General features: G+C 49.0%; 1 long non-coding RNA gene across 4 annotated transcripts in view; it reads right to left on the reverse strand.

Annotated features, from left to right (window-relative positions):
• LOC116156830 (uncharacterized) overlaps positions 1-25,561 on the reverse strand; it is a 77,189-nt gene that overhangs the window by 15,860 nt on the left and 35,768 nt on the right. For 3 of the 4 annotated variants that reach the window (XR_010383887.1, XR_010383885.1, XR_004140710.2), the window contains exon 2: positions 21,838-21,882. This is a non-coding gene — a long non-coding RNA (uncharacterized LOC116156830). Of the gene's footprint in view, positions 1-20,831; positions 20,887-21,490; positions 21,551-21,837; positions 21,883-25,561 lie in introns of all 4 variants that reach the window. The other variant, XR_010383886.1, reaches the window with a different exon arrangement.

A 25,561-nucleotide genomic window follows, 5' to 3' on the forward strand; every position in this document is an offset into this window, starting at 1 on the left:
TGTAAATCTGTGGGCCGGGAATTCAGACAGGAGTCAGATGGGTGTTTTTTCTGGGGTCGCTTACTGACTGCATTCAGCTGGCAGGTGGATCAGGCTGGAAACTCCAAGATTTCACTCACTCACATGTCTGGTGCCCCAGCCCTGCTCTGCCTGGCCTCTCCCCCTACCCGACCCTCCGTGTGGCTGGCCTGGGCTTCCTCACTGTACGGTGGGGTCTCAGCGTAGTCAGACTTCAACGTAGCAGCCTGCTTCCAAGAGGGAGTATGAAAGGCAACCAAAGTGGAAGTTGCGGATCGCTGTAAGATTTGGCCTTGGGAGTGAGACAGTCTCGGGTCTGATGTTAGCAGACGCTGTCTGGGGCCAGCTTAAATTCAAATGGAGAGAAAACATACTGCAACTCTCAGTGGGAGGAGAGGCAAAGAACGTGTGGTGTGGCCATCTTTAACTGCCGTGGAGACCGAGACACTTGATGGGACCATTTTCTAAAAATAAGCCGAGTGGTTAAACCTCAGTCCGGGCTCTGGCAGGAAACAGACTGATCAAAGGACCCGAAGAGAAGGTTTACTGACTGGACTGTCTGCAGGGGTGTGTGCAGGGTTAAAGGGACAGCAGGCTGCTACCCAGCAGAATTCTCCCATTGGTCAGACCCAAGTGTAAGTCGGGGGGGGTGGGCAAGTGATGCCCTCCATAGAGGGGTCTGCCTTCCAGAGGACTGGGGAGGGTGGAGGGGGGTGGGGCAGGATGGGGAGTGGGCAAACACCAGCAGGATCAAGAGAGCCTCTGTTTACGGAGTCCCCTATGCTCACCCTGCTCTGTGCACTTTCCCTACATTGCTGCCTCTTCCTGATCTTTCCTGGATGGAAGAGTGTGTCAGGGCAGGGGGGGGCAGGCCTGGGCTGGGCCAGGCTGGGGGCTGAAGGGTAAAGGAGTGTAGGGTCTGCTCAAGCTGAAGGGGGCAGCAAGGATTGAGGGTGAGGAGGCTCCTGACACTGATGCCTGGAGGAGGAGGTGGGATCCTGCAGCCATGTGCTCCCTCATCCCTCTGATGGGCCCCCTGGTCCTAGGACTCAGGACAGGGCACCCCCACGACTGCATCCCTGGCTCCCCCTATCCCCTGGCCACGCCTCACCCTCACCGCCTTAATGAAGTTCCCTGGCTGACACCTCCTAATTCCCCAATGATTAACTTCCAGCAGATTAGAACCAGGACAGCTATTTAATTAACACGCATGTCTGAGATTACTCAGGACTCATTAAGATTCCATGATTGACTTGTTAACGTGCAGGAATTCAATTACTTGCCTGGCACTGAAGTCCTGGCCAGGAGGGGGTGGGCAGTGGCAGGGGCTGCGTTGCCCAGCCTAAGCACTCCAGTCTGAGGGAGGACACAGGCCTGTCCTAGAAGAGCCCCAGCATGAGGGAGGAGACACAACTGGACCCCAGGGGAGCCCCAATCTGAACAGGAAATCACAATCCTTGTCCCCAGAGAGCCCCAGACTGAGAGCGAAGAGACAGCCTCTACCTTTGAGCATCTCCAAGTGAGCAGGGAGGGGTACATTTCTGACCACCACCCTCTCAGGAGCTTCCCAAGGGGGAAAACTCAGCTCACGTCCCCAGAGCGCCCTGGTCTGGAGAGGCACACCCTGTCTCTTTGGGTTCCCCTATTCTGAGAGGACGAGGCAGCAGTCAGAGTGGGGCAGCCTCGCTCCTGTCCTGGGGGGCCTCAGCACAGGGGAAAGATACACAGCCATCATCTGAGGAGCCTTGTCTAAGGGAGGACACGTGGCCTCTTCCCAGGAGAGCCCCTGACCCACGCAGGGAGACAGGGCACAAGGCCAGTGTCTCCATAGGAGAGACCCAGGAACGCAGAGAGACTGAGCAGTTACAAGGGTGGGGGAGGGGTGCATCTGAACCCACCCTCCCCCAGGAGGGACCAGGGAATCAGTATTTCCTCTGACACTGATGGAAAGGGTGGGTAGAGTCGGGGAGAGGACAGAGAACCAGTCCCAGGCTCCCTCCCTCCCAGCCTGGCTGCCCCATCACACCCCATGCTGGGAGCCTCAGGGGTGGGTACCAGACTGTTGATCTCTCCAGCCCCAGCCCCACTCTGCCCAGCCCAGGCCTGAACTCCATCATTGGAGGACTCATGGAGGAAACTGAGGAGAGGGAGGAGGGCCCAGGGAACCGAAGTCTGACAAATAAGGTTGGAATGGCCACAATCACGATGATGGTAAATTTACTGAGCGCCTCCCAGACACCGAGCATTCCACACATCATCTCAGTTATTCTTCTCACTTTACAGATGTGAAGACTGAGGTCCAGACAGGTTAAGTAACTCATCCAAGGTAACACAGCAGGAAGGGGTGAAACCTGGCTGAAATTCGAGTGACCTCACCTCTGAGCCTCTGCTCTTAACCACCACCCTTTACTACACAGCACTCAAGTCCTCATAAACCCCAGTGGTCCTGTGGGATGGCGCTTCACACCGGCTGCTGCAGTTGCTGTGATTTAACACTCCACGAAACTGCACGTGAAGGAAATTCACAGGGGCAGGGAAGTGTGGGTTATCCATTGAGTGAAATACCCTCTGGAGCTGGTGAAGAAGAGACCCCCACAAAGAAGCACGGACCACTGCCAAGCGGACCAAACAGGATGGCAGCGACACAGGAGTGGATGCTTCATGCTGATCGCTGGCAAAAGCCCCTCAGCACATCATGCAGCGGACGTGGTAAGACTGGCAGTGGAGCAGGGAAGCCAAGAGAGTGGGCCCCGGAAGCCAGCAGACCTGGGCTCCAAGCAGGACTCCGCCTCCTACAAGCTGTGTGGCCGCAAGCAAGTTACGTCACCTCTCTGAGACCGCTTCCTTACCTGTAAGTTGGAGGTGATGCTAGTACCTTCCTTGTAAGGTTATTTGGGGGAATAAATGGCATGATGTCTATAAAGAGTCTATAACCTCACCTGGCAGGTGGCTGGTGCTCACTGTGGTTTATAGTCATGATCTCTTGTGAACATTTCAGGAAGAAAAGTCACCAGGAGACAACGATTCTCTTTAAAAAAAAAAGTTATGTCCTGCCAACCTCCACATCAAATAGCAGTTCTGGGACAAAGACTGGAAGAACGCTAAAGATATTTTAGAAACGAATGTGATGCTCTCCTGGGAGAGCCACGTTGATTTCTGTAGAAGGCGGGCTGGCTAAAATACTGTCATATGTTGATTGAAGCTGTGCTGAGTGTTGATTAAATGCTTCAGGGGCCATGTCATTGGAGAGGGTCATTGCAAGTACATCTGAAGATGACAAGATGTCATAAAGCTGGAAGGGCCAACAGAAGAATGCCGAGTGACTCAAGTCCAAAACAGTGCCTTCAGGCCAAGAAGACGAAGTGTAATGGGGAAAGGTAAAACAGATCTGCTCTTAGAAAGAGTTCCAAAAGGAAAAAAAAAGTTCCGCTGTATGCTGCTTAGCAGACAAAGCAGCAAACAGAAACGGGGGTGGGGAGGAAAACGAGTGTGTGTGTGTGTTCTTATAGAGCTTAAAATATCCTTTTAAATAGTTCAATAATAGCTTAAAAGATCTTAAAATAGCTTTATATATCTTAAAAGATCTCTGGAAACATACATAAGAAATTAATAACTTTTCTTTAGTCCGAGGGGAGGAGAAGGAAGGCTAGAGGACAGTGGTGCGGGAGGGAAATTCTTCCTTGAATAACTTTAATTTTGAACCCTGTGAATGTATTGCCTATTCAAAAATTAAATTAAAGAATGTTAACACTGGTTATCTCTGGTTGCTGGGGTGATGGGTGGTTTTACTTTCTTCTTCATATTTCCCTGTATTGTCTGAATTTTTCTAATGACCATGTATTACATTTTTTAAATCAAGAAAAATAATAGAGCTATTAACGTTTTCTTTAAATCTGCCTACCTTGTATAGGCTGAGGACCTGACTGGGCCACCACTCATGTGACAAAGGAAGTATTGGAGGCTTGCTGTTCCTGGGGAAAACATTTAGAAATGCAAGCAGGCTTGGCTGTCTGGCCACAGAGGGCAGAAGGCAGAGGCATGGGCAGAATGACACACTGCTACTCAGGGCAGCAGCCAGAGAGAACCTCCTATCAAGGCTGCTCTGGGAGGAAATGAGCTCCCCACCACTGGAGGTATGCAAACAAAATCTGTCCTGTGGAGGTACAGTCTTCTAAGCCATCTGTGCTAAGCAGGAGGCCCACCTCAGAGGTTTGGGCCTTGGTCACAGCCCCTGGCAGCCTGGACCTACTGTTCATTACAGGTACAGCATCACTTATAATGCAGCAAATATAAAACTTAGTAGTATCTACCAATAAATGATCATAAAAACTGCTAATATTTATCGAGCACTGACAGTGTGCCAGGCCCTACTCTAAGCACTTCTGTAGATTAACTGATTAATTTTCAGAACAACTCTGTGAGGTAGGTAAAGTTACTGGCCCCATTTTACAGATGAGGACACTGAAGCAGGGCTGGTTCAAGGTGTTTTCTAGAGAGAACGCTGTGCTGGAGGTTTCCTTCCTCCAGAAAGAGAGAGAAAATGGTGTCGCCCACCCAAAATTTCTGTGTTGAAGTCCTAACTCCCAGTGCCTTAGAATGTGACTGTATTTGGAAAGAGGGTCTTTAAAGAGGCAATGAAAATAAAATGAGGCCTTTAGGGTGGGCCCTCATCCAGCATGACTGGTGTCCTTATAAGAAAAGACGATGAGGACGCAGACAGCGACAGAAGCAGGACCTGTGAGGACACAGGGAGAAGATGGCCACCTACAAGCCAAGGAGAGGGGCCGCAGAAGAACTCAATGCCTTGATCTCAGACTTCCAGCCTCCAGAACTGTGAGAAAATGCATTTCTATTGTGTAAACCACCCAGCATGTGGTACTTTGTTATGACAGCAGCCCTAGCAAACAGATACTCTGGTGAGTTGTGGGTGGACAGCTGGGAATAGCATGTGGTCTCTCTCAGCTGTAAGGAGGTGAGAGTCGGGGGCAGGGGAGCCCTGGGCTAGTGCAAAGGTGTGAGTGAGTGTGTGTGTGGAACAGGGTCAGGGCAGGGAGTGCATTTACATCTGCATGGGGTATGGAGGTGAGTGTGCACTGACTTGGATGTACATGTGTGAAACCACAGGTGTGGCCATGTGGGTGGGATATGTGTACACTCGGGTGGGTGGAGACATCTGAACATAGGTGTGTTCATTTATCTGAATCTGGCAACAGATTCAGAGAAAGACTTTGCTGTGCACATACACTCACGCACACCCGTACCTCCCCAATGACCTCCCCTCCTGAGCGCCCAGGACGCCCTGGCCGGGAAAGCACTTGTGCACCACCTTCAGAGTCTGCTGCCGGCCCTGTGCAGTGGCTGGGTCCCGGTTTATTATCATGCACCCAGTGAGCACTCATTAAACGTTTCCTCTGATGACCACTGTCGTTCTTAGCACAATTTTACAGATGAGGAAGCAGGTAAAATGGTCCACTCAAGGTCACCCATAATTAGTACATGGTAGAAACAGCAACCAAACTCACAGAACCCCAGCTCCCAGCCAGGTGCTTTTTCCCTACAATCTGCTCTTTCATACACAGACCTCAATACACATGAGGGCCACCACACAAAGACAGACACATGGGCGCTCATCACACACACCCCCATGCACAGATGTCCATCACATACACACACACACGCACAGAGTGTCCATCACACACACACATATTGTCCATCACACATACACACACAGGTGTCTATCACATTCATACACATACACAGGTGTTGGTCTCACACACACACACACGCAGGCATGCAGACACCTGACTGTAACAATATAATAATCGCTAATATTTTGCAAGAGACTTAGCACTTTGTATGCATAATCCCAATTCAGACTCACAGAAACCCTGTAGAGTAAGTGCCATTCTATCTTTCAGACGAGGAAACAGAAGCACAGGGTGGCTAAGGAACTTGTCCAACGTCACCTCAGGTTAAACAGAAGAGCCAAATCAGTTTGCTTTCGACCCTCTGCGCTCCGCCTCCCTGTGCGCACCTCCCACCTCTCACTCGCTCTGCAGAAGGATATAATTATTCACCATACAGTGGCCTGACACTAAAATGAAATTAGCAGCGACCTAGGCAGACACCTCAAACTTGGCTCCTCCCCCCAACCTTCTCCTCCCAGGGAGAGCCAGAGAGCAGTGGTAAACAATCCTACATCTGTATAATGGCTTCCTTTTTCTTCCTGACTGAATTGGCCAGAATCCTTTGCTAAACCCAGAGACCTACCCAACTGACAGACCGACAGACTGACCCATTGCCTGACAGACTGGGGTCCAGTTCGAGCCACCCGTAAACAAGGGCGTGGCTGGAGAGGTGGGGACGTCCCTTTCTCTCTGTCTGGTCTGCGCAGTCTAGAATTTGGGAGTTTTGAAGTTTGGCTGAGAGCACCAAGGGTTCAACTGATGATCCATTTGGAAGATGAAAGTTCGGGCTAAGAGCCTCCAGAACAAACAGCAAAAGTCATGGCTGCAAATCGTCTCTCCTGCCGGGGCCAGGATGCCTGGTGGAGATGAAGATAGATTTGATAGAAGGACATATGGAAGTTAGTTTCCCTTCAGGGCTCGTAAAGCCTGTCGAAAACCTTTCCCTCTGAGTCAGGCAGAACCCAAGATGCTGACCCTCATCCTGTGGAATCCACTACCTGTCGATAAAACCTCCAGAACATTCTGCCAGCCGAGCAGTCTCCACCCTAACTTTTGTCACGCCGCATGCAGAGCTGAAGCCACAGCTATGGGAGGGTGGGTCCTGGTATCAAAGCACGAATATTTATTGAGCAGCTATTGCATGCCAGGAGCTGAGGACGTCCCTGGGAAGAAGCCATGGTCCAGGCCCTCATGGGGTTCGCGGTCTTGCCTCTGAGCAAGGGACAGGCCTGGAGCAGAGAGGGCTTCGCCTGGGGCTTGCTGTGGGAGAGGCAGGTCCGAGGGCAAGAGCCTCCCCCAGTGTGCGGCCTTGACACATGGCCTGGAATTCCTTGTGCACAGAGAGAGATGCAGGAATCTTCCCAGGAAGGACCATGGAAACCCCAGGGATGTCCCTGCAGAGGATGGAGAGGACCCAGCTGGAGGGAAAAGGAAGAGTCTCCCATCCTGCCCCCTCCTGACCCTGCCCCATCTTCTTTTTCCAGCACTTCCCCCGACACACACACACACACACACACACACACACACACACACACACGAGACCTCTGGCTCTAAGGACAGATGGTCACCTCCAAAATAAAAAGGTGAAACAAAGAAACCAGTGTCCCCTCTGCAGCTTTCAGGCCCAGAGACACCCCTGACCCTCACTGACAACATCAAGGTGGCGTTGGCCCCCAAGGGTGCTCAGGGCCAGGCACTGAGCAGGCGCTTCACACACCTGCCTTCTTTGTCCTCCCCATAGGCATGGACCCACGGCCACTGCAGCCCGGCCCACGCTGGTGTTGGGGGTTGAATTTTAACAAGCTGCCCCCTTGGGCTAGGGGATTAGAACAAAGGCGCTGCCTGGGAGGGGACAGGGTTTAATGAGCAGGAGGCATCAATTCTTCTAACGTTTAGTTGAGGGGTCTTTTGTTTTTCCCCCCTTAATGGGGGCACTGGGGATTGAACCCAGGACCTTGTGCACGCCAAGCACATGGTCTACCACTGAGCTCTACCCTCCACCCCCAGTAACATCACTGTGCTTTTTAAAATGTGTCGCATTCAGTGAATGGGCCAGAGCCTCAAGCAGCACCCTGGCTTTGTGGAAGCTGGTACCCCTCTACTCTCCCTCTGAGGGATAGGTAGGAGGGGACCTCGCTGGGGTCACAGCTGGTAAGTTCCCAGATGTAGGATTTGCCCAGGTCTCCAGAGCCAAGCAGGTTGATGCAGCCCAGTCTGGGGCGGGTGGGGCAGACGCCACCCTGTCCTCAGAGCGCCCAGCCCAGCATGGGGGCCTGGACCTAGGCAACAGGGACCTGGAGCCCTTCCTGGGGTTCTCCACTCTGAAGAGAGTGACAAGACAAGCATGAAGCCAAGGAGCCCTGGCAGATCAGCTCTGCCCTTGGCCCTTCAAACCCGCCGTGGAGATGGGGCTCCAGGTCCTCCCAGCCTGTGGTTGGACGAACGGCAGGAGCCCCAGGGCCCTGCGGAGGGAAAGCCAGGCGCGGGGGGGGGGGGGGGGGGGCGGCCGCCAGCGGGAACTGGCTGTCACTCAGCTGCTGCAGCTCCCCGGGGAACATTTTACAACTTCACCTATTCCGCGTCGCCTGCTTGACGGAGCATCCAAAGCAATTCCAGGACTATATTTCATTGTCACATTTATTTACAAGGGGTGTCAGTCAGGCCCCGGAAGTCGGCTGCCCTGCCGCTCCGTGCTCTTTGTGACACACACACACGGAGGCACTCGCTTCCCAAGCACAAACTCATGTTTAGGTACACCTGGAGACACATGGAACACACCCAGAAATACAACATCATGCCCACGTCATGGACACACAAACGTGGGGTCAGTGAATCAGGGCCCCCAGGTTGCCCAACCCCAGGACACACCGTTTCTGTCTTGGATGCTCTCATAGACGGTCATTTACAGGCACACAGGTTAGTGTCCATGATGTATACAGTCCCGTGCTCACGCACACACACACACATACACACACAGAACACACCTGCAGTCACACAGACACCCGGAGAGCCAGAGTCCTCAGGCCACAGGCACCACAACCAGACCAGTCCTAGGCAGGCAGACAGCAGACACTTCCTATCCCAGCTTTCTGGAGCCCCTAAATCAGGAGATACGCAGCAGGAGAAGAGCGGGGAGCTCCCCAAAGCCCCCATCCTCACCCCATAAGTTCCTAGAGCTGAAAAGTCCCTGCTACACACACAGACCCTGCCCCGCCACCACCACCACACACACCCCAACACACACACACACACACACACACACACACACACACACAGCAGGAACCTCTTCAGCTGCCGAGTTGAAGCTCAACCATTAGCACTAATTACCACACTTGTTGGGAAAGGGATTTAATTAACTCTCTGCTGGGGCTCGAAGGGGAGCCAGGGCCCAGGGCAGGCTTGCTGAGGCTACGTCTCTCTCTCCCCCACTTCATGTGGCTTTTCAGGTGTGGGGGAAGGGTCTCCAGTGAGGGAGTGGAGGGGGCCACATGTCTGGACACCTGAATATAGACTGACATCTACCTTACACATCCAGATGTGCACGTATATACATGGAAGCATCCCGACCAACAAGTGAACCCCAAACTTAAAAACAGATGATGATGATGATGATGATAGATAGATAGATAGATAGATAGGTAGATAATGAATGGTTAGATGGCAAGATAGAAAGTAGATGAATAGATAGACAATAGACGGATGGATGGATGCGTGGATGCATGGATAGATGGATGGGTGGATGGATAAATGGGTGGGTGGACGGATAAATGGATGGGTGGATGGATAATGGATGGGTGGATGGATGGATAAATAGATAATAGATGGATACCGGTGGAGGGGAGGGGGAAGGAGGAGGGAGAGAGACATGAGTGGGTAGCTGGGTGGTGGAGAGATGGATGAATGAACAAATACAGTTATATACAATCAGGTACACAAGGAACACACACAGCTATGCACTCTACATGGTCCTACAGGGGGACATACTTTACAATCACTTTATAACTACCTACTGTGTGTGCATTCTCTTTCCCTCTTCCCTTTCTCCTTCCAATGAAAGGAGGCTTTATGGCTTAGTGGTTGAGAAGTGGACTTGAGTGGTTCTGCCATTTTCTAGGTGTGTGAACTTGGACACGTTTCTTAAGCTCTCTGGCCAACTCTTCCTCACCTATCAGATGTGCTGGTGTGAGGAATAAAGAAGAGGAAAAGTCCCTCGAAGACGTGAAAAGTGCTCGGAAGAGTACCTGGTAGATAGTAAAGGCTCAGTGCACCCTAGCGATTATCGCTGAAGTGGGTTTTTCTCCTACAGGTAACCATCTGGGGGCCCCAGAAATACCCAGAACAGGTCCATGTCCCCAGGGAATGCAGCGGAGGGCTCGTGGCTCCACCTCTCCTCCGCACTCTGGGAGGGCCCCACACACACCCTGGAGACCAGGTCCTGGACAGAACCGCAGAGGCAGAAGGGAGAGCCCCTGGGGGTCCCGTGGGGCCACGATCAGGCACAGCATCCACATGTGCTGAGATGGGCTGAGCCAGGCCCAAGCCATCAGCCAGGGAGGACCAGCCTCTGGGCTGCTGAGCCCCTGGCCCCAAACAATGATATATATTTTCAATTTTCTCAAAGATTATATTTTTTTCCTCCAGACGTTCATCTTGTGCTTTTTGACCAGGATAAACTGAAAAATAATAGAATCCAGATAGGAAAGAGATAGTCATTTGTCCTGCACAGATTGCAGTGTGGACACCAGGTCCCCCACCAACCAGGGGCCACTGGGGAACATGTGGTCAGGCCGGAGCGGGATGGGGGATCTGGCGGAGGCAGCTGGCAGCCCCTGGGACACTGCAGTCCCCAATGGCCTCCAGACAGCCTGGTGGCATGAAAGGGCTAGGGTGTGACCTTAACTAACTGTCACCTCTTAGAGACTCATTTTCCTCATCTGCAAAATGGGGATGATAATTCCTTACTTGTCTCCCCAAAGAGACGACAGGAAATTTAAATCAGCTGCCCATGGGAAATGTTCTGTGAGATGTCACCCCCCACCCACACAGGGGAGCATCTGTATCCTGAAGGACACACTCTTAGAGCTCTGGGCCTCAGGGCTGGGTCTAACGAATGGACTTCCTTATGTCTTCTGCAACTGACCCTGTCAAGTCTCCCAGACTCTGGCACAACCCACCCCCTGGGACCCTCAAGCTCCACCGGATGTATTTCCATAACTCCAGCACCTTGTCTAGCTTAGAAAGACTGCCAAGATGGTCCCTCTTGTTCTGAAAGACAATCAAAGAAGGCCAAACCATAAACCTGAGAGTGTACGTTAGTGCCCACTCCTTTGGGAAGTCCTTCCCAGTGTCTAATTCAAATCCATTTTGCTGCAATATACTTGCTTACTCTTACTGTGTTGTCAGTAGGATCAAAGCCTGGTTGACCAAGGTCTATCATTTTCTGCCAAACAAAATCCTTCTTTTCCGAATTCCATTCCTGGTGATGAGGCTGACTAATGAATAAAAAAAGACATTGGAGTTGGGAGTTCAGGTCCCAGCTCTGCTACTTACTGGCTGTGTGACCTTGGACAAGTTACATAACTTCTCTTAGCCCTGTTCTCCACAGGGCTCAGGATCATGACTTGCCTGCCTCCAAGGCCACTGAGAGGAGATGCCGAAGTCCCTCAGGGGAAATGAAATAATCCCTCAAGAGGTGAGGGATGCTGGATCCCAGGAAACTGGCCCCTCTCCAATCCTGGCAACACCCCCCCACCCACCCCCACCCCAACGCCTGAGCTTCAGCCTCCCTGCCAAGGGCGAGACTTTATCTCTCCAGAGCAGGAGGGAGGTGATCTGAAAGAGAGGAGTGGAGCTGCTCCCTCTCCGCCCAGAGTAATTGGTGGTAATCCCGCAGCCGGCCTATCGCCTCACTCCCAGCTGCGGGGAAGCTGTAGCCTCATCATCCGTCATTAACCGGGCTCTTCTGGCGGCTCAGTTGTAGAACATGATTTTAATAACCCTGGCAGGAACAGATCATTCTTCTCTTGTCACTTAACTCCGATTCTGTTGCAGAGAGACAGAGACGTGAAAAGGGAGACAAGCTGACAGAGCGGCAGAGACAGAGTGAAAGGGAGAACTAAGGGACAGCAAGTCAGCAGGGAGAGGCATCTAGAGATCTGAGAACGGGAATGCAGTGGTCGGTCAGAAGAGGGAGAGGGGCAGCAGGGAGGAGCAGGTAAGGGGGCGGCAGACTGGGAGAGCACCCTCCTCCCCTGGCCGCCCCCTCACCTGCCCTGTGGTTCCCACAGCTGTGCCCCACCACCCGCACCCACAGCAGTGGTGGGGTGGTCAGGATCAGACACCCCCCCAACTAGGCAAGTTTGGGCTGCTCTCTTGGGCCGTCCCTTCTTGCTCGGCTTAGGGCCTCATGTGGATGGACAAAGTGCCCCAGGGTTGGGGTGGAGGAGGATAAAAGGATGGTCCCGGATTTGGGGCCCTTTGCCTAAGATCAGTCATTCCTCCAGAAAATGGCTATAGCCCAGGGCAGGGGTTAAGAACACAGATGTGAGTCAGACAGATGCCAGGCTACAGGCCCAGCTCTGCCAATTGCAAGCTGAATGGCCTTTCCTGATCTTGATGTTCTGGTCTGTACAATGGGTACCTACTTCACACAGTTGCATGATGAATACATGAGCTGATGTGTGTGCCACACACACGCAGTGCATGACACATGGAAATAGGTGAAACACAGAAAACAGATGGCCTGGGCAGCCAAGAGGGCTCTCAAGGCAGCAAGGAGCTGGAGCAAGGGGCATGCTATGAGCTGTGTTCGGACTTCTCAAGGCCTGGCTCTGCCAGCCCTGGGAGACATCCTGTTCCACCAGAAACCACCAGCAGAGGCAAGAAGAGAGCCACAAAGAGGGTCTTGATGGGATTCATGGGGCCCTCTCAGGCTGCAGCCGGGATCCCAGCATGGGTAGAGCAGAATTGTAGAGCAATTGCGTAAAGCTGGGGGCACACCGCCACCTACTGGTCATTTTGGGAAAGACACAAGAGACTCACAGGAAAGAGGAAACGGGCTTCTCCAGACTGCAGGGGCACCAACTTTGGGGGCCTGACCCAGACTGGGTCCCTAGGTTCTGTTCCCTGGCTCAGGGCCCACCCAGACCTCCTGGGCAGACCCAGAAGGAGGTAGTGACCAGGGCACAGTTCTCCAAGTTGGAAGTTACAGCAGAGGCAGCTCCATTGTCTAAATGGCACATTTCCCTCCAAGCCCCGGGCTCAGAGCCCAGCACTGGGAAAGAAGCATCTTCTTCAATTTAAGTCTGCAAGCCTTTGCTGTGGACTGGGGTCTCAGAGAAGAGGGAATCCAGTTCCCGACTAAGAGGAGCCACAGTCCGGTTACTGTGAAGGGGCTGAAAGCAGAACCTGCCGGCAGGGAGAGGGGGCTGTGAGAGATGCTGGACAGGGACATACGAGAGAAGGTCTGCAGTGAGAAAGAGCTCAGGGAACGTGGGGTACAGTTGGGGCTTCTGGAAGTGAGGGGAACCCCATCATGACCATTATTAACTCAGTGAGACCTCAGTTCCTCCAAGGGCCAGGCTGATGGGCAGGTTTCTTCCCAGCCCATCCAGTGACTGTAACGGTCATCCCCAGTCTAGGCCTCGTGCTTCCCTATCTGTGAAATGGGATGAGGCGGCGGCACTCAGGTCTGTATCCTGAGCTTTGGGCTCACAGCCTAACAGTGCCACTTCTGATTTCTGCTTTCTCATGTCCAGGAGGAACCATGCTGTTTTGAGACCTGCTGGTAATTCCTCTTTCTCAGGAATGGCTGGCGAGCCCAGTGGTGAAGTTAGAACCAGGACAGGAAGGGGGACACTGATGTCCATTAGACCAGGGTTTGAACAGGGGCGGGAGGAATAACCAGCACATCTTGAGGCCAGGACGCAAAGGCTCTTAGCCAACAGACCAGCAGGTCTGGTCTCTGTGACCAAGGAGCCCAGGTCAGGGTGTCCTGGGACACTGGAGACTTCCCAGGAGCAGCCTGAAGGACGGCTGAGGCCTTTGTCCTGAGGCTCAGGCTTGAGTGGGAGGCCTTGCCCTTAGACTGAGGCTGCAGAGCTCCAGGGACTCCCCGACAGCCTTCCCACTGGTGTGGGGCTCCTCTGGACACCCCTACATGCTCCCTGCCTCCAGGGCCCACCGACCTCCTGCAGAGCCTGCTCATTCCCTGCCTCTCCGCGGAAGCCTTCTCTGAATCAGGGCATGGTTTATAATGTGGGGACTTGCCATCAGAAAGCCCCCCAGGGTGTGGCCTCCCACATCACACTTGGGATCATCGTCATTCCCTCCTCCCCGTGGAGAGCAAATGCATGCCGTGTCGCATGTCCCTGGTCACATCCAATCAGTGTCCAAGTCCTCTTCATTCTCCCTCCTTGAAATCTGCATGCTTTTCTCTCACCCCCACGGCCTGGGCCACTGGTAACACCAGCCTCTGCACGCTCCCAGCTCCCCCACTGCATGGGAAGACCCAAGATCCCTCATTCTCCCAAGCCCCTCAGTGAGTACCTCCCAAAGAGCAGCAGAATCAGGTGCCCGGCCTCAGAAGTCACCGCCCTCACAGCACAGCCTGACTCTCGCTGGCCCGTCCTCATCTCTCACTCCCTAGAGAGTTGGGGGTCACAGTCCTCGGGTTCTACCCAGAGGTGCCCCTATTGTCTGCCATGATGGTCCCCACCCCCCCGAGCTACACAGGGGCACTTTCTCATCTTCGGGGCAGTGTGTCGCTTTTTCTGTGGCTTGCCCCAAACTGCCCCTTGAATGCTGGCAAAATTCCAAGTCTCCCCACCACCGTGAGATAAGGGGCAGCTTCGGTGCTGGGCTGCTTTCTGCTTCCTGGGCAGCCCCAGCTCTGGGTACCAAGGAGGACCCAGCATCCCACAGGCCTTGTCCTCTTTAGTTTGCAGCCAAGGGTACCCGCAGCCAGGCTGCTCAATGCCTTAAACTAGCCCTGAGGTTGGTGGCACTGCTAAGCCACTCACCCCCAAGTGAAGGACAGCAGAAGGGGAATCCCAGGGCAGCAGCTTCACAGCGGTGACAGACAATAGCCTGGGAGCTGAGAGCACAGGCTTTAAAGCTGGGCCGCCTGTGTTCTCCTCTGGGTTCGGCCACTTTCTGGGTCACCTCAAGTTGGTTACTTAACCTCTCTTGTTCATCTACAAAATAGGGATGCTGCCAGTAGCTGCTTCATCAATTCTCATAAAGACTGAATGAGTTAGTACATGGAAAATGTTTAGTTAGAATAGTGACTGGAACACAGCAAGCCATATACGAACACGACATGAATCAAAAGTGCTATCAGTTGGTTCCACTGTCCTGGTGTTCAAGTCAGGGTGTGTCCACATAAGAACCCAGGTTCCATTAACCACCTGCCCCCAATGGGTACATGTTGCCTCTCCTCAAATAAAACCCACATGGCCAGCCTCCCTTGCAGGCAGGTCTGGTACGTCACTATGCCTGGCCTCTGAAGTGTGGTGTGGCAGCTTCTAGGACTTGACTTAGAAGAAAGCCGGAGCTTACGTTTTGCAGCCCGTCACCCCACCCTCCAACTTGTTTCCTAAAACACAGGTCTGTCATCTTACACCAGGAGGACAAGAGCTGCTCCCTGGGGATGGGGAGCAATGAGATGCAAGAAGCCTGTGCCCATGGACACCCCGAGCCCCCTCACCAGCCCCGGGCCTCTACATGACAGAAGAAACTTCTCTCTTGTTTAAGCCCCCAGACAAAAAAAATACACTTTCCCTGTTGCCACAAAGTTGGAAACGGGGGCCCTGGACTTGGGCATTCCAGTTGGGGAAGCATTTCTCACAGGTAGCAGCCTTCAAAAATCTCCCAGGTCAAGTCACTTCCAGGAGGGAACCCACATTCTGATGGAGGCCTTGCTCACATCACTAAAACCCACTCGGGGCGCCTTCTTATTCCCACCCAGAAGGACAAGCCTGGGTGTTGTAGGCAACTGGTCAACCCTAACCTAGAGGTCTTGACTCTTACGGATAAGAAGTTTAAGTATGTTAACTTCTGAGGCTCGGCGCCTGGAAGGGTTCCTGGATGAGCTTCTCATGCGGGCCTCTTCCATCAGAAGTCAGGTTTCCTGTTTGTCCTTGACATCATCTGCCATCTTGGGCCAGAAAAACTGAGCCCAACCAGCTAGAGTTCTGTCCCTCTTCAGGTGGTCAAAGCCATCCTCTGGGGCTCGGAAGGGCAGTACTTGGGGGCAACTGGGTCTTTCCTGATTGTTCCCATTGCCCTTGGCAGTTTCTAACCGGTGAGTCTGTCTACCCCAGTCCCCATAACACGGAGGAGCCTTTGGAGAGGGTCCTGCTCCCTCCAGCCAGGCCCCACTGCCGGTAATCTTTCTAAATAAAACAGCTCCTGGGGGTCCCCATCCTCCATCTCAGCCAGGTTTGCAGGGGGCCTGCTCTGGGCCACACACGATGGGGAGGGGGAGCGCTGTACTGGGGCCACATCCCAAACCGCCCTTGAAACAAGTCAGTGGTCCCCATCTCCCAGTTTCTCTGTCCCCTCTGAGCCTGGCATGGACCACACACCTTGGTTCAGTTCCCCCTTGTCCTTTCCCACCTCCACAATCACTTCCCCTGGGAGTCTTCCTGGAGAAGGCCATCTCTGCTTGGCTGCATCCTCTTCCCCAGATCCCCTGGACACTTAGAGACTCAGCCTATGACACCCGATGTTTGTTCCTCCTGTGACTGTGTCTGGCCCAGTGAGATCACCCAGCGGTTGCCCTCAAGGGTGATGACCGTCTTCTACTTTCTACACACCTTCTCCCCCAGATCCATCCCCTCCACCCCCACCTCCACGTATCTCGTATCTTAGAATCATGGCTGAACAAGCCATTAGTGTGGCCACAGGAGAACCAAAGACCAGACCCAGGACAACACCAGAGGCGCAACTCGGTGGGGCCTCCATCAATAGGACTCTCCCTCCCGCAGACAGAGAGAGAGAGAGGCCCAGCCAGGGGAGACAGCTTACCCCCAGGGCCCGCCCTCCCTTCTGCCCCACCCAGCAAGGGCTCTCTTATCCTCACCTCTCCCCTTCCTCCCCAACCCCAGACGTCGGCCCCCTGACCTGGGATTCCTTCCTATGCTTGTCTTGAGAATTCTCTGCACTTATTTTACAGACATAATAGCTGAGGCCCAGAAAGGGCTACAACTAATTGTAGGTCCCCTGGCTTCTTAGGTGAAGAGCTGGGGTCCCTTGGACACATGCACAACCCCAGCCAAATGCTCTGTCCATCCAGTGAGACAATGTGACCACATCATGTTCCTCCTCCCTTCCTCGCTGCCGGTCAGCGTTTCCTCGCTGTCCCCCATCTTCCCAGCTACTCCTGCTCTGTCTTCTTCAGGACTTTTCCACAGGTCTCGCCCAAGGATCATGGATCCACCCTCCCCTCCTCCCTCTCTCATCAATTTCATCCGCTTTCTTCCCTTTAGCCCATTCCTCTGGGCAAAAGGTCTCCAAAGCCTGCTTCTAGTCCTTTCCTCTTGCTGACCTTGGGTCCTTCCCAAGGTCATCTCTTCCTGACATTGGGGTTGTCAGTGGAACCAACCACGGCTTGTGTCTGAGCTCAGTCCTCCCCTGGAGCTCAGGGGCATCTGAGGGTTCCTAAGTGGGGAGGAAGGGGGCAAGCCACCATGAGAAATGTGCGTGGAGCAGAAAGAGCCTGGGCAGGAGGAGAGAGAGGACCTTTCGAGGGCTGTGCTGAGTCTGCCAGTCCTCGGGTCTGTCCCTAGAACTCACATCAGAGCTGTGAGTAGCCACAAGGGCTACTAACAGAGCAACTTTCCCCACGATTTCTGTGATACATGGGGACAGAAGCAGCCTAGCTTCAGTACCCACACAACAAAAGGTGACCCAGACGCAGGGTGGGCGAGGGCCAGGCTGCTCACTTCTTCAAGGAACTCAGTATAACTGGGATGCCTTGAAGTCTGCAGGAATGCTGATGCCACTCTGGCTTTTGGGAGTCTCAAGGGGAAGTACCAAAGTCATGGCAGGTATGGGTGCCCCAGAGAGGGCCCTGGCAGCTGTGATGTGGCAAGGAAGCCTCAGGCAACCTCACAGATGGTGGACGTCAAGGGAGTAGGAGGCAGGAGCAGGAGCTGAGAACACGGCGGATGCCACGAGGTAATTCAAGCTGGTCGGCTCTTTCACGAACACCATGCAAAACCCCCTGGAGGCTTCCAGAAATAACTGGACGAGAACTGCAGGCTTCTGGAAATCCTGGTGAACAGATGGGTATAGAAGCCAGCCAAGGACAGGTCGTGACTCTTAAAGTGACCCCACTGATACCTTTCCCAGGCTGGTGAGGCCTTGAGGGAGACTCTAGACAAAGTGCTTGTGCCCAGTCACCGCCAACATCGTTGATTCCCTTAAAACCGAATCCTTCTTCCAGTGAGGCTCTTGTGTGATTGTCCAGCTGCCCAGGTTCAATGCTATCATCAAGAGTTCACGTGTGTCAAACATCTACTCTGTGGCAGACCCCATGCTAAGTAGTTTCCAGGAATTATGTTCATTAATCCTCATGGCAACGTTTGAAAGTAGATACAATGAAGATCCCTATTTACAGCTAAAGAAACTCAGAAAAATTGTATAATTTGCACCAGGTTCCTGAGCAAATGATAAGCAGAGCTAAGATATAGAGGCAGTCTGGCCGCAGAGCCCTCGGTCTCCACCAGCATCCTACATCATCCTCAGTTAATGGCTAATTCTTCCCCTGCTCCCCCACATCCTCTTGTTATTGATGCTGCTGCTGCTGTCAATGTTTTAAAATCCACATATGCTTCGTTTTTTCCCAAAAGGACATGAGATGGCTTTACAATAGGAAAGATTAATTCACTCAACAGATTCATACTGCTCAAGGGAAAAAAAAAGCACTCTTAAGGGTTGCTGTGGGTGCTGTGATTGATCCTGAAACTTGGCTTTGAGCTTCCTGGCAGCCATGGCAAAAAAATGAAACACTAAGTTCCGACATTCTTATTATCAGAAAGGAGGAAGCAGATCAGTTCCTCCAGAGGGACAAATATTTCCAGGAACCAGTTCTGAAAGAGGCTTCTCATGTGGGGCCTCATGTCGGGGACATGGTGTGACATAATAAAAAAGCAATCTTCTGAACGATTTGATGGCAAGAGCAGATGGAGGACTTTCAGTATAAACAGAGAGGGCATCATGCAGTCTTGGAAACAGCAGACTCAGGGTCCCCAGCATGTGGAATGCCTGTAGGCTAGAGCTCAGAAAAACTAGAATTTCCCCCCATGTGTCTAAGCTCTTGCTGGGTTTTGTCTTTTGAAAACAAAAAGCTGTATTTGGTTGTCTGATACATCCCAAAGCACTATGGAGTGGGAATGGGACAAAGCCACAGGCTATGGACACCAGAGATGCCCCAAAAAGGGTAGTTCTATTCTGAAATTTGAGGTTTCATGCACACACTCATTTATCAGGTATTTATTGTATCCTTTTTTTTCTTTTGTTATTTAATTATTTTTTATTTAATCAATTTATCTTGTTTGTTTTGGGGGGGAGGTAATTAGGCTTACTTGTTTGTTTATTTATTTTTAATGGAGGTACTGGGGGTTGAACCCGGGACCTCCTGCATCCTAGGCATGCACTCTGCCACTGAGCTATACCTTCCCCCACATTGTGTCCTTTTAGTGCTAGCTTTTGCACTAGATGGAGTGAATGAAATAACACAGGATTCCTAACCTCAAGGAACTCAGGATAAAGAACCTAGATTTTTTTTTTCTTGAGCACCTAATATGTGTCAAGCACTAAGATGGGAGCTTTGCATATGGCATCTCATTTAATATTTCTAACAAACCTATACAATAAGTATTATTATTGCCAACCGCAGCACAGGACCAGACAGAAACTGAACCCCATAGTACCGGGCCTCACACAACAGCACATGCCCAACAAGGAGGCCAAAGACCCATCAGCTTCTCCATGTCCAAAATACCTCATCTGGTTGTAGGAACTTCCTTGTTCCAAGCTCTGGTGGGGAACCCCAAGTCAACAACATCAAATGATGTCCTCATATATGAAAATGCTCCTAATCAACAAATAATTTCAGGCAAGAGAAATTTTAAGAGGGAAAAAAGCCTCTGTTCAATGCAACAAATGTTTATGGAAAACTTCTCCAAGCCTGGATTTGTGCCAGGCAGTGTGGATACCCAAAAGAGTAAGAAGCCATCTCTGACTTCAAGAAGCACCCCTAGTTGAGTGGAGCATGAAATACATAAATGGTAACTTTCAACATGATTTGATGGCTGCTAAAAATAAGGTAAGCCCAGGGGCTTTGAAAAGACAGATGAGTCTTCCCTGGAGGGCAGAAGAGTCCTCCAACCTGAAGGAGGACTGGGGAAGGCTTCCTGGAGGTGGCAGCACATAAGGTGAGTCTTACAGGATGAATAAGATTTATCCAGGTGGAAGGAAAAATAGTGGTAGGGGAGATAGTTGAAAGGGAATTTCAGGCAGTAGAAAGAGCTTGAGCAAGGTAAATAACATGGAGAGAGACTCAGGGGGAGAGGGTAGGGGGAAAAAGTTAATAATTAACAGAGCATAGTATTCAAGGCTAGAAGCCATGAGGATGAGATTAGACAGACTAGCAGGGGCCAAGTCTCGAGGAGCTTGGACTTTATCCTGAGGATAGTAGGGATTGTTAGAAGGTTTTAACCAGGGAAGTAACTTGATCACAGTTGTGCTCTGGGAGCTTCTCCCAAGCATCAGTGTGGAAGATGGTTTTATAACCTGGAGAAAGGAAGAACATGTAAGTTACGAGAGAGAAAGTAGGGAGTTGCATGAAAAGGAGAAAATCTCTTTCAGCACCACTGTAGATATTGGGCCCTTACACTGCAAATCAACCAGCAACTTGAAAGAAAGTGCCTTTTAGAGCACTACTAGGCATGCAGGAATAAGGGACTGCTTCAAGTGCTCTGGCACCATCAGCAGAGAAATAGAAAAAACTGAGTTTTCCCCATTTGGATGGGAAGGGAACTTTAAGAAAACAAGAGAGTGAGAGCAAATGCTACTGTTAGGAGACCAAGACTGGGATAGATGCAAAACGGGGGCCGTCACCTTGGCATTAACCCAGGACTCTCCATAGTGACTAGGACAAGCCAGGACAGCTGCGCTAAAATTAGAAGGAAAAAAACAAACTTAGGATGAAAAACATTATTAAAGATAGAAAAGGTCAATATATAAAGATCAGAATTTTACTTTTCCTGGAAGACAGAGCAATTCTAAATCTGCATGTACTTAATAAAATAGCATCAAAAAATAGAAAGCAAAACGTGATAGAACTACAGGAGGAAATAGAAAAACCCACTACCACGGGGATAGATTTGAATCCGCACTTCTCCATTACTGGCGGGTCAAACACATTGTGTTGGCAAGTCAGAGGGTTTGAACAATATAACAAGTTGAGTTTAATGGAAATCTATGGAACTCTGTATTCAACTACACTTCTCAAGTACACATTTCTTTTAAATTATTTTAATTAGTCATGTACGAGGTTATAAAGCAAGTCTCAATCCAAAGAATCATCATGTACAGATCATGTTTTCTAAACACAACGCCTTTAAATTAGAATTCAATAAGAAACATGCATTTTTAATTCCCATAGATTTGGAAATTTTTTTTTAAGTTTTCTTCTAAGTAATTCATAATTCACAGAAGAAATCATATTGGAAATTTTAAAACACTTAGAACAGAATAATAGGGAAAATAATGCCTACCAAAATTGTGGGACAGAGCCAAAGTAATATTTCTAGTAAAATGAAGAGCCTTGAAAATTTCTGTTAGAAAAGATGAAAAGACAAAAAAATTAATGAACTAAAGCCCAACTTTAAGAAGTTATAAAAAGAACCATAGAATAAACCCAAAGAAAACAAAATCACAAAAAAGGAATAAGTGCAGAAGAGAAATTAATTAAATCAAGCAAATAAAATCAAATTAATGCAAAGTAAAATAAAACCAAAATCAGCAATCAAAAATTGGTTTCTTGAAAAGATTCATAAAAAGACAAACCTCTGGCAAGATTGATCAATAATAAAAGAGATTAAAAAACTAAAAATAGACTTACCATATGATCCAGCAATCCCACTCCTGGGCATATTCCTGGAGGCAACTGTAATTCAAAAAGATACATGCATCTCAGTATTTACAATACAAGACATGGAAACAACCTAAATATCCCTAGACAGATGCCTGGATAAAGAAGATGTGGTACATATATATAACGGAATAGTACTCAGCCAAAAAAAAAAGAATAAAATAATAACATTTGCAGCAACATAGATGGATCTGGAGATCGTCATTCTAAGTGAAGTAATGCAGAAAGAGAAAGAAAAATACCATATGATAGCACTTATATGTGGAATCTAAAAAAAAAAAGACACAGATGAATTTATTTACAAAACAAAAACAGACTCACAGACATAGAAAACAACTTATGGTTACCAGAAGGGAAAAGGGGTGAGAAGGGATAAATTGGGAGTTCGAGATTTGCAGATACACACTACTACATATAAAATAGATAAACAAGTTTATACTGTATAGCACAGGGAACTACAGTCGATATCTTGTAGTAACCTACAATGAAAAAGAATGTGAAAACGAATATATGTATGTATATGTATGACTGAAACATTATGCTGTACACCAGAATTTGACACAACATTGTAAGCTGACTATACGTCGATTAAAAATAGGAAAAGTTAAAAATAAAATACCTTAGAAGAGCAAAACCCCAAGAATAGATACTGCTGGCGAAGAAAAATAAGGCAAGGGAATGTGCTTTACCAAATATCACAGTTAAAGCAATTGTAATGATATGGCATTGACATAGGGATGGTCAAATAGATCAATGGGACAGAATGGAGGGCCTCAAACCAAAAGCATACAGAAACGTGATACATGACATAGATAGAAGTAGCACTGCAGATCACTGGGGAAAGGAAGAGCTATTAAATATGTGAGTAACTGGATAGCCACAAAGGAAAAAAAAATGAAATTGGGTCCTTTTCTCCAACCATATATGATACCAGTACTAAGAGGATTAATGCCTTAAATCTGAAAGGTAAAACTTTTAAACTCAAAGAAGAAAATACAAGAGTATGTGGCCTCAGAACAGGAAAGGTTTTCCTCAACAAGGTAAAAAGCATCATCCAAAAAAGAAAATATTCATAAATTCAGTTACATTAAAATTAAGAACTTTCATCCATCAAAACATCACAAAGGAAATAAAGACAAGCCACCAACAGGGATAAATTATTTGCGGCATACACAACTGACAGCCCAGCTGAAAACATGAGCAAAAGACATGAACAGCCATTTCTCAGAAGTGGAATTTGGAAGACTGATCAATGTGGGAAAAGAAAATCAACCTCATTAGTAATCATTAAAAAGCAAATTACGACAACATGAGCTACAGTTTTACACCATGCCGGCAAAAATGCCGAAGTCTGACACCACCAAGGGTTGGTCAATGGGAACATTTACACCCGGCTGGTGGGAATTAGCACAAGCACCTGGGAAAATAAGATGGTGCCAATTGTTAAGTTTGAACATTTGCATATTCTACTTGTCCAGCAATTCTTATTGGAAAGAAACTCATGGACTTATGCAGCAGGAAAGAGGTACAAGAATATCCCTAGCAGGGAAAAAAATGGAAACTACCTCCACACCTATGAATAAGAAATGGATAAAGCTGATTTTTGGTATGGCTACACAATGAACTCTACAGAGACGAAAATGGAAAAGCTTCCCTCACCCATAGCAACATGGCAGAAATACAATGTTGAGAGAGAAAAACAAGTTGCAGAAGACCGCATTCAGTATGATAGCATTGTGATAAAGTTCAAAAACGATCAAATCAAACAATACATTGTTTACAGAAACATACATATGTGGGGAAGGGTGTAGCTCAGTGCTTGAGTGCATGATTAGCGTGCACGAGGTCCTGGGTTCAGTCCCTAGTACCTCCATTAAAAATAAATAAATATATAAATAAACCTAATTAATTATCTTCCCTCCAAAAAACGAAATTTGTTTTAAAGAAACATATCTATGTGATAACTATATTTTTAAATAGAAAAGAAATAATAAATACGAAACTCAAGATAGTGGTTACCTCTGGGGGCTGAGGAGACAGTGAGGTAGACTAGGAAGGGATTTACAAGTGGATGAGAAGACATGGGTGATGTCCTAGATCTTTGCTTTCCAATATAGTAACCATGAACCCCATGTGGCTATTTTGATTTGTATGTAAATTAATTAAAATTAAATAAAATTTAAAATTCTGCTCTTCAAGTCGTGCTAGCCAAATTTCAAGTGCTAAGTAGCCACATGTGGCTGGTGGCTACTCAACTGGACGGCAAAGATTTATAGAACATTTCCATCATCACAGAAGGTTCTACTGGACAGCTGTGTGCTAGACCAGAGTTTGGTAAATTTTTTTGTAAAGGGCCAGATGGTAAGCATTCTGGCTTTGAGGAACATAAAATCTCTGTCACAACTCTATTCTGATGTTGTACCTCCAGGGCAGCCACAGACAACATGTAAATGAATGGATGTGACTGGGTTCCAATAAATCCTTATTTACCAAAACAGGCAGGGCACCGGAGCTGGCCTGCCAGCCAGTTTGCCGACCTCTGTTATAGATCTTAAGTTGGGTGATCGGTTGGCAGATGATTATTTTATCATCTGTCATAATTTTCAAGCATTCTTACAGATCAAATATTACACTATACATTTTAAAATATATATCTAGAGACAATTGAAAAAATCTGAATAAGAGCTGTAGATGAGATAATACTATTGTAACAATATTAATTTCCTGATTTTACCATTGGACTGTGATCATGCAAGATAATGTCGTTGTTTTTAGGAAATACTATGGGTAATGGAGGGTCACAAGGGCAATTTACTGTCCAACGGTTCAGAAAAAAATTCGTGTATCTATGCATGTATATATCAAAACACCACAGATTGGGTGGCTTAAGCAATAGTTTACTGGACACTAGAAGTCTAAGATCAAGGTATCAGCAGGGTTGGTTTCTTCTGAGCCCTCTCTGCTTGGCTTGCAGATAGCCACCTTCTCCCAGTGCCCTCACATGGTCTTCACCGTACATGAGCATCCCTGGTGTCTCTTCCTCTTCTTGTAAGGACACCAGTCATACTGGATCAGGCCCCTACGTTCATGGCTTCATATTAACTTAGTCACCTCTTTAAAGACACTACCTCCAAATACAGTCACTTTCTTCTAGGAGTTGGAACCTCAACATTTTAATTTTGGGGGAGACACAACTGAGCCCATAAAAGGTAGGTAGGTAGGTAGATAGATAGGTAGGTAGGTAGGTAGGTAGGTAGGTAGGTAGGTAGATAGATAGATAGATAGATAGATAGATAGATAGATAGATAGATAGAGATAGATAACAAATTTGGTAAAATGTTAAGAATTCAGGTAAAGGTGAGACAGAAGTTTTCTGGACTATTCCTGCAACTTTTCTACAAACCTGAAATGATCTCAAAATTAAGAACTTAAATACACATATATGTAATTATAAACACTTATAATAAGGCTAAAAATTACAACTACAATTTTACAATGGTGTATAATGTTATTCTTCAATAAAAATTTTACTTAAAAAAATTAAGTCAAAAAAGATGAGAGGTTGATGCTGGCAAATCCAGCAGCCCAGAGGAAGGAGAGGACTGGGAAGAATCTGGTGATCAGAAGGCTGTGTGTGATCTGGAGAGAGACGTTCCTATGGAGGGAGGTGGAGGAAGCTAGACTGAAGTGGAAG

The sequence above is a fragment of the Camelus dromedarius genome, chromosome 14 (assembly GCF_036321535.1).
Source record: "Camelus dromedarius isolate mCamDro1 chromosome 14, mCamDro1.pat, whole genome shotgun sequence".
In the NCBI taxonomy this organism is placed as follows: Eukaryota; Metazoa; Chordata; class Mammalia; order Artiodactyla; family Camelidae; genus Camelus; species Camelus dromedarius.